This window comes from Pangasianodon hypophthalmus, chromosome 14 (assembly GCF_027358585.1).
Source record: "Pangasianodon hypophthalmus isolate fPanHyp1 chromosome 14, fPanHyp1.pri, whole genome shotgun sequence".
Classification (NCBI taxonomy): domain Eukaryota; kingdom Metazoa; phylum Chordata; class Actinopteri; order Siluriformes; family Pangasiidae; genus Pangasianodon; species Pangasianodon hypophthalmus.
Genome location: NC_069723.1, coordinates 11,623,065 through 11,631,686, shown reverse-complemented (window position 1 = coordinate 11,631,686; position 8,622 = coordinate 11,623,065). Strand labels below are relative to the sequence as shown.

General features: G+C 37.3%; 1 long non-coding RNA gene across 3 annotated transcripts in view; it reads left to right on the top strand.

The window, feature by feature from the left end:
* Nucleotides 1–722: 722 nt before the first annotated feature.
* The window catches only part of LOC113532936 (uncharacterized), a 30,146-nt gene continuing 22,246 nt past the window's right edge, over nt 723–8,622 (top strand). For all 3 annotated transcript variants that reach the window (XR_008303546.1, XR_008303548.1, XR_004579491.2), the window contains exons 1-2: nt 723–1,054; nt 5,191–5,429. This is a non-coding gene — a long non-coding RNA (uncharacterized LOC113532936). The remainder of the gene's footprint in view (nt 1,055–5,190; nt 5,430–8,622) is intronic.

The following is an 8,622-nucleotide window of genomic DNA, read 5'->3' as shown; positions in this document are numbered from 1 at the left end:
CCAATGTTGTGCAAATATTACTGTTGCAATATCAGTTTCATAATTTTTGAAGTAACTCTGAACATCATTTTAACTATTAAAATACACAATAATAAACTGGTTAATATTTTTCCTAATGAAAAACAAACTAATAACATGGCCTAGGAAATTCTATATATTGTTACCCTCATAAAAATGCCAAGCTCCAACATCCTCCTGCCGTCCCTAAATAGCTAGATAACTGCTATTAAACTAGCTCATGTAACAGATAGAAATGATTGGGAGTTTAGTATCTGATTCTTGATTCTTGATTTCTTTAGCACTGTGGATATGGCAATTTGTTTATTTAACACAGCGATTTAGTATATAACCTTAACCCAACCCTAACCCTTTTTTCATCACTCACGTTAATTAGTTAGTTATCTAGCAAAGTAAGTAAGTAAGTAAGTAAGTAAATAAATAAATAAATAAATAAAGTTATTTAATTGCTCAGTAAAGTGAGTTGGATTTATATACTGGATCTAAACAGCATTGGCTAATCTATTACTATTAGTGGAACTGCTTTTCAAATATGCTTCTAATATTAATGTATTAACTTTTATTTATTTAACATTTTATAACATTACATATATATATAAGATTTTTAATATCAAATAATATATAATATTTGTAAACCTTGTTTTACATTGTATATATAATTTATATATAATATCATTTTGTAATTTCAAAAATATATTCTGATTTATGGCAGGTTATTGCTGAACTGTCCAATCACTAGAATGGCTCTAAAGATCTGTGAATCGACTCCCAACGTTTACCTCAAAGAGCCGATTGAAAGAGCCGATTCGTTCACGAACCAGAGATTTTTTTTTTTATTATATTTGTAGCAAGTACTGATGCATTCCAATAATAGAAAGCAAACACACAAAGCATAACAAAAAGGTGCAGAAAAATTCACGAACCACAAATTTTACCCGACACATCACGACTCCTCAGTAGAGCTGTTCGAGTCCCAATGCCTGAGATCAGAGAATCGATTCTTTTAGGGATTGACTCGGAGTAGTGAAAAAAACAGGTAAGAAAGTTTTAGCTCTATCATTGTTTCTGAAATAAACCTAATGTGTATTATTTACATATAGATAAACAAACTATTTGGTTATATATATTAATAGATAATTTTTAGCACGTTTTGGCTAAAACATATCGCTGACAAATTACTTCAGCACCAAAGCTAACTGCTACCAAAAACTAAAAAGCTAAGAGCTAGCAAAGCTGTACATTAGCATTTTTGTTGCTGGCATTAAATCAGTGGTTGAGGGTTTTTGTTTGTTTGTTTGTTTGTTTTTGTTTTGTTTTTGCTGTACTTAAATGAATTTTGTAGGTTATGACCTCCACTCAGAAAACGTACCAAGCTCTTGTCAGCTTAGAGTGAGCTGTCTAATGTTAGCTAATTAGTGATTAAAGTGTATAGTAGTCAGACAGTTCACACGTCATCTTAATGTATATAATAAAGCAAAAATCAATAAAGTCATGCAAATACACCCATCACCAGTCTAAAGCAAGTAACACAAGAGCTCAGTATTCCCAACACTTGACCTTTTGCCACTAACAAAAGTGTAAAGTAATAAAGTACACTGTATGGCCAAAAGTTTGTGGACACCTGACCATCACACCAATATGTCCTTGTTGAAAATCGCATTCCAGATTTAGTCCCTCTTTATAGGCTTTCCACTAGATTTTGGAGCTGATTCAGCCAAAAGAGCATTAGTGAGACCAGGCACTGATGTCTGGGGTGCAGTTGGTGTTGCAGTTCATCCCAAAAGTGTTCATTGGGGTTGAGGTCACGGCTCTGTGCAGGCCACTCGAGATCTTCCATTCCAACCTTAACACACAATGTCTTCACGGATCTCACTTTGGCATTGTCATGCTGGATCATGTTTGGGCCTCTTAGTTCCAGTGAAGGAAAAACAATGCTACAGCATATACAGCAACAGATTGGGGTAGAACCACATGTGGGTGTGATGGTCAGGTGTCCACAAAGATTTGGCCATATAGTGTATTAATGTACACTGATGTGATTGTTATTCTTTCCTTTTTCCCATTAAATCCGTTTGTAAGATCGGATCACAGGAAAATAAAATCTAGTACTGCTATGGGGTGGGGAAAACTTTTTGCCTTGACTAATTATATATACATATAACTATTGTATTATATTTATATATATAAAATTAGTCAAGGCAAAAAGTTTTCCCCACCCCATAGCAGTAGAAATTTTATATATATAAATATTGTATTACGTTATAATTATAATATATTATATGTCAAAGAAATCTCGAAATATAATTTCACTTAACACTGTCCCAGTTCCACAAGAGATGCACTGTTCACAATACTGACCACATACTGATTAGACAGGACAGTTTTTTCCATTTTCTGTTTACACAGCCCAAACAATTGTTATAGCTTGTATTACATCATGTGTTTCCAGAATATCCGCTGTGAGAGACAAGACTTGCAGAAAAAGTGTACAGAATATTGTTCTCCTGCATTAATTGTTGCCTAATAGCACTCTTCCTGTTGAGCCCCGTGTCATGTTCACCCTTTGTATCTTGCATAGTTTGAATTATTCTGCTAATGCTTAAATGTGTAGAATTCATATAAAGAAAAAAGTTAAAGAAAAAAAAATAGTGTACTTTCTTATGTCGGCAAGTACTTCATTTTCACAATGGCTTTTACTTTCACAGGTTATTAAAAAGCATATTGTACTTGTCTTCACATTAGAGTTTGTCACAAAGTTATACGTGTATATATATATATATATATATATATATATATATATATATATATATATATATATAATATGTACACATATGTATGTATATATTCTCAGTATGACTATTGAGCACTTTAAACAGCACAGGCAGCACCAGCATGAGTGTCGATATCCCCCCGAAGGCTAATATTGTGTCTGTCAGTGGCTTTTTTGCGGCCACCACAGCTGCTTTTCGGCTTTAGCACCGTACAGCCTCTGCAAATGATTACTGCACTGACATAAAAGTCTACCAAATGTGCAAATCAGTGCCCCTATCATTATGCAATTTGCATGGATTTGTGTTTTACTCACATCACATAAAAGTCTAGTAGACTGATGTTCAGCTTCAGCTTTGTGTCTACATGAAACTGTGGTGTGGTGTGTGGCAGTTTACTGACAGAGTAGGATGAAACTCACAGCATGGTCAAAGATGGCCTCATGTACACTCAGTATGTTTAACTGTTGTGATGGAAGACATTGGCTGTGTCAGTGCTTTGGCTAAATCTATTGGCTCAGTGATTAACAGACTAATGTTTATAGATGCACAAATGTGAATCTTCAATGGATGTCAACTTTATTTGTTAATGTATTTAGTTTCTTATTTGCATGTTTATTTATATTAATAATATGTGAACTTTGTAAAGGGTTTACACAGTGGTGCAGCGGGTAGCACAGCTCCAGGATCCATGGTTTGATCCTGAGCTCGGGTAACTATGTGTGGAAATTCACATGTCCTCCCTGTGTCCGTGTGGCTTTCTTCTGGTTTCCTCTCAATCTACTCCTCTAAATCGCCACATCGACTCACATATGCAGATGTGTGTGGTGTCCTGTGATTTATTGGTGCCCCATCCAGGGTGTATTCCCAGTGTTCCTGGGACAGGCTGTGAATTCAGCATAACACTGACCAGGATAAAGTGGTTAGTGAAGATGAATGAATGATGAGCTTTATAGGTGTAGACTGTGGCATTATGAGAAGTCTTTCTCTCTCCAATTTACTCCCACCTCTCAAAAACATGCCAGTAGGTGGATTGGCTAAGTTAAATTGCCCCTAAGCATGCATGAGTATGTAAATGTGTGTGTCCATGGTGTCATGGCGTCTCATCCAGAATATAGTCCTACCATCTTGTTCCCAGTGTTCCTGGGATAGACTCCGGCTCCACCATGACCCTGACCAGGATAAAGCGGATCCTGAAAGTGAATGAGTTCTCAACATTATGAATAAAACAAGTTTTTTCATTTCATCTGATTCTGTAATGTGGGCAAATCTATTAAATTGATTAAAATTTGATTCACATTTAAAAGGTCTAATTTAGAAGCAAGCTCAGTGGTGAGTTTAGTAGACTAGCTGATGTCTATGTTGCTAATTAAATGATTGAATGCTTTGGAATTACATTGTATAATTGTGTTATACACTCACAAATCACCTTATTAGGAACACTATACTAACATTTATACCTCCTTTGCTCTCAAAACAGCCTCAATTCTTCATGGCATGGATTCCACAAGATGTTGGAAATATTCCTTTGAGATTCTGGTAAAAGTTGACATGATTATATCATGCAATTCCTGCAGATTTTTTTCAAATTGGTTTCATGAACTTATTGTCATGTTCATGAAACCAATTTGAGACGACTTTTGCTTTGTGACCTGGTGCATTATCATGCTGGAGGTAGCCATAAGTAGACACAAGGCAGGTTGGGTCCATGGATTTATGCTGCTGGCGCCATATTCTGACCCTACTATCTGTGTGCCTCAGCAGAAATCGAGATTCATCAGACCAGGCTACGTTTTTCCAGGCTCCCAGTTTTGGTGAGCCTGTGCCCATGGCAGCCTCAGCTTCCTGTTCTTGGCTGACAGAAGTGGAACCTGTCATGGCGTTCTGCTGTTGTAGCCCATCCACCTCAAGATTTGACATGTTTGGGCATTCTGAGATGCTTTTCTGCTCACCACAATGTACAGAGTTGTTATCTGAGTTACTGTAGCCTTTCTGTCAGCTCAAACCAGTTTTGTCGTTCTCCGCTGACCTTGCATGCCACAATGATGAACGTTCATGCCACGTTCAAAATCAGTGAGATCACATTTTTCCCCATTCTGATGGTTGATGTGAACATTACCCATATCTGGCCCATATCTGCATGATTTATGCGCTGATTAGATAATTACATGAATATTTAGGTGTACAGGTGTTCCTAATAAAATGCTCAGTGAATGTATATAGCATATATTTCCATCAAATTGTAGTACAAAAGCTCAGCTCCACTTTTTAAGCCCTGCTGCATCATTCTGTGCAGCACTTAGACCAGAGCCCTGATGAATAGATTAAGCAGGTGGCAGTCTGGACTACATATGGTTTATTGATTTAATGCATTATTTTTTTGCGCCTTCTCTTTCATATTTAGATATAGGTGTTGCCTCCCCCCGCGTACCTACACTCTCTGATCACAGGTCTGTGAAGTGGAGTGACAGTGTGGAGCAGTGGCAGTGATCAGGAGTGGAGTTCTTCCTGCAGGGCTATTTGGACAGGAGGAGCCTCCGCTGGCCTTCAGAGCTGGAAAGTATGTGTACTGTGGCCACTGGCCCACCTCCCAGCCTGGGAACGGAAGCCGGGAGTCGCCAGGGAAAACAACTAGACAATCAGGTAGGAGAGAGAGAGGGAGAGGGAAAGAACAGCACAAGAGAGAGAACATAGGCAAGGAAAGTTAAGAGCTTTCTCAAGTGTAGTTGTGGTTTTGAAACAATTTTCACTGGATATTTTGGTTCTTACTGTATAGTAATCAGGAGTGTGTAAGTGTGTGTGTAAATGTATGTATTGTTTTCCTGACCTGGTTCACTGTGTGTTGAAAGCTGAACCTGTACAGCGTGTTTGTACAGTGTGTGTGTGTGTGTGTGTGTGTGTGTGTGTGTGTGTGTGTGCGCGTGTGAGGTGGGGTGTTTGGGGCAGCAAGTAGGTATTATTGTCTTTGTGCCTTTGTGTAGTTTTTACATCAATTACCCTGAATAGCTAAAAGGAATTGTTTGCACCTTTTTTCAAATAAAAGTTTTTTCAAGATGTTTTCAAATAAATGTGACATTTCTGGTATACAAAACTATTTATAACTTTTGTGTGTTTGTGTATGTGTGCGTGTGTTTTTGATTAGTGACAGTAGCCAGCAGGGGACACAGTGGGTTCAGGCCAGGTGAATAGGAGTACTTTGTGGAGAGGAAGATAAGGGTTCATTTCCAACAGGGGGGGTCCTGCTGTCCTGCACGTACATCATGTTTGAGTGGGGATCTCTCTCTCTCTCACACTTTCTCTCACTCTCTTTTCTCTCTCACTTTCTCTCTCTGAGCTGAAGGATGAATGCCTCAGGACTGAATGGAAATGGTGAATGATGAATGGTGGAGTAAGGTAGTAGTGAATGAAAGGATTGTGGGAATGCAGGGAATGAATGAAAGCCTGGAAATAATAAATGGTTTTAAAGGCAAAATGGGGCTGCATTCAAACACAGCAAAAATAACTGAATGATTTTAACACAAGACTGTTTGACTACAAGAAATAATTACTGGCAATATATTACTAGCTTGGGAACATGGTGCTGCTGCTAAATTTAGAACACATTCAGTACAGCACATTAAGCATAAAGTACGTTCAGGTATGATTATACACATGATCGTAGATGTACAGCACATTAAGCATAAATTACGTGCAGGTATGATTATACATATGATCGTAGATGTACAGCACATTAAGCATAAAGTATGTTCAGGTATGATTATACATATGATTGTAGATGTAATTTATTAATTCTGGTACTTGCACTTTCTAGTCCCATTTACCATATAGTGCGCTATTTGGGTGTCCTCCATTTTGTAGTGTTGTCTGTATTTTCAGTGGACAAATTATTTTTCCTGGATAGTTAACTATATTATTATCTTTACTGCAAGGAATAAGTACCACAAGGCAAAGCGATTTCTTTTAGCTCGGCATGGTTACTGGCGCAGCCAACAATAATATAAATGTATTACTGTTGTTTAACCACCGATGAAGCCAACAGGTACGTCTTCTGTATTTTTCTGGTTTCAGTTTGCAAGCTATTCTAATAACATTCTGAATAATAATCGCTCCCAAGTAAGTGTTGTCTGAATTTGGTCCAGTGTCTCCTTAATGCTGTCCTATACACTGCTCTATACACAGCTACTATAGTGAATGAGTGAATGAGAGAGTGATTTCAGACACACAGTGCAATAAGAGACATATGACATAAATCAGTTAATAAGAAAATAAGATAATAGAATCTACCTAGTTTTAAAATATCATTTATCATTGAAAACACTCCATCTGTAAATATATTAAATGTATAATTACAGGAAATAGTTTTAGTTTAGTGCACTGATTAATTGCCATGGAATAAGTGATGGTGGTGTTTGTTGACAATGAATAATAAGGATGTTCTGGCAGATATAGCATTGAGAAGAGAAAAAGTGAAGAAAGGGATGTAGAGAGAAATGTCATTATTGTATAAATATATGCACTCTAGTGTAACAGAAATTGTCAAGCACAGCACATATTAAAAACACTCCACAGTTCAAAACTGAGAAGGGTTCAAAAATAGTTTTGCCAAAACAAGCTTGCCATTTATTTGCCGTACTCAGCAAATTACAACAGCACAGCACATTTGCATTAAATTTTTTTGCTATGCCTTGCTGCAGTATCATTTGTACTTCCAAATGGGCAGTGATCACAAAATACAAGATGACAGCATTGTATATTCTTGGTATTAGAAGAATTCTTGGTATTACCTTGCGGTAACTTGGTACAGAGCAGCGAAAGGACAGGATTAGAAATGTATAATCAAGAGGTGTGGTTGGGGATTCTGCTACAATCTACTACTTGATCTGTTCAATCAAGTTCTTCATTTCTTAAAAAAAAAAAAAGCACAGCTGTGCAACTTAGTTCAGTGACATTTTCATAATGGCATACAATTGGATATGATTATGCATTTTGCATTAATATTTTTGTAGTAGAAAAAACTGGCTTACAGCAAATGTGTTTTCTGTCATCTTGTGTGCATCTGTGGGTGTTTACTCATATGTTAGCACTCTCGATCATTTTTAGGATGTTTTTATATCAGCTCAGTCCTTGTCTCTGTGTTGCCAGTAGATTTGGTGAGTGTGGTGTTTAATTAGTTTTGTTAGAAATTTTATTGACGCTATTAATTATATGAAGTTCAAAGTGAGTTTAAATGTCCAATTTACATTTAGTAGCCAAAACTAAGTTGTTTCCGTCAGTTTATTTTGGACAAAAAACAAAAATGGGTTGTAAGTAATGTAACAGGACATTTAATGTTCTGTCCTGAGATGGCATTGCATTTGCGCTAAGTGTTGGTCTTGGCAAGCAGTAACGTAAACGCAGTTTTGGACCAGCAAATTACATTTACGCCTGCATAAACCTAGAGGCCACAATACTATCGAAAATTTTTCATCAGATCCTTTCAGATGGTTGAGTAGACTACAGTTTACAAAACCAAATACATCAATTCCTTAGTTCCAGTCTGCAGCATCTACAACCCCTCAGTTTAAGGTCCAGGTGTGTTTTGTGTCCATCTGTAGCCCATAAATAATCCACAAATCAGCTGTACGCTTTTCAGTACGAGGCTTACTCCCAGGCCTCCATCTGTCTCTCTGAGGAAATTCTATCCTTACAGCTATGTTAAAATTCTGAAGTTCTCTCACCTCTCAAGCAAATGTGTAGCAGGAGAACACGACTGTGGGGCAGGCTGCAGGACTGTCCTACGCAGCTGTAGGGAATTCACTGCCACTCAGCTCTAATGAGCAGAGAAAATGTGTCAGCT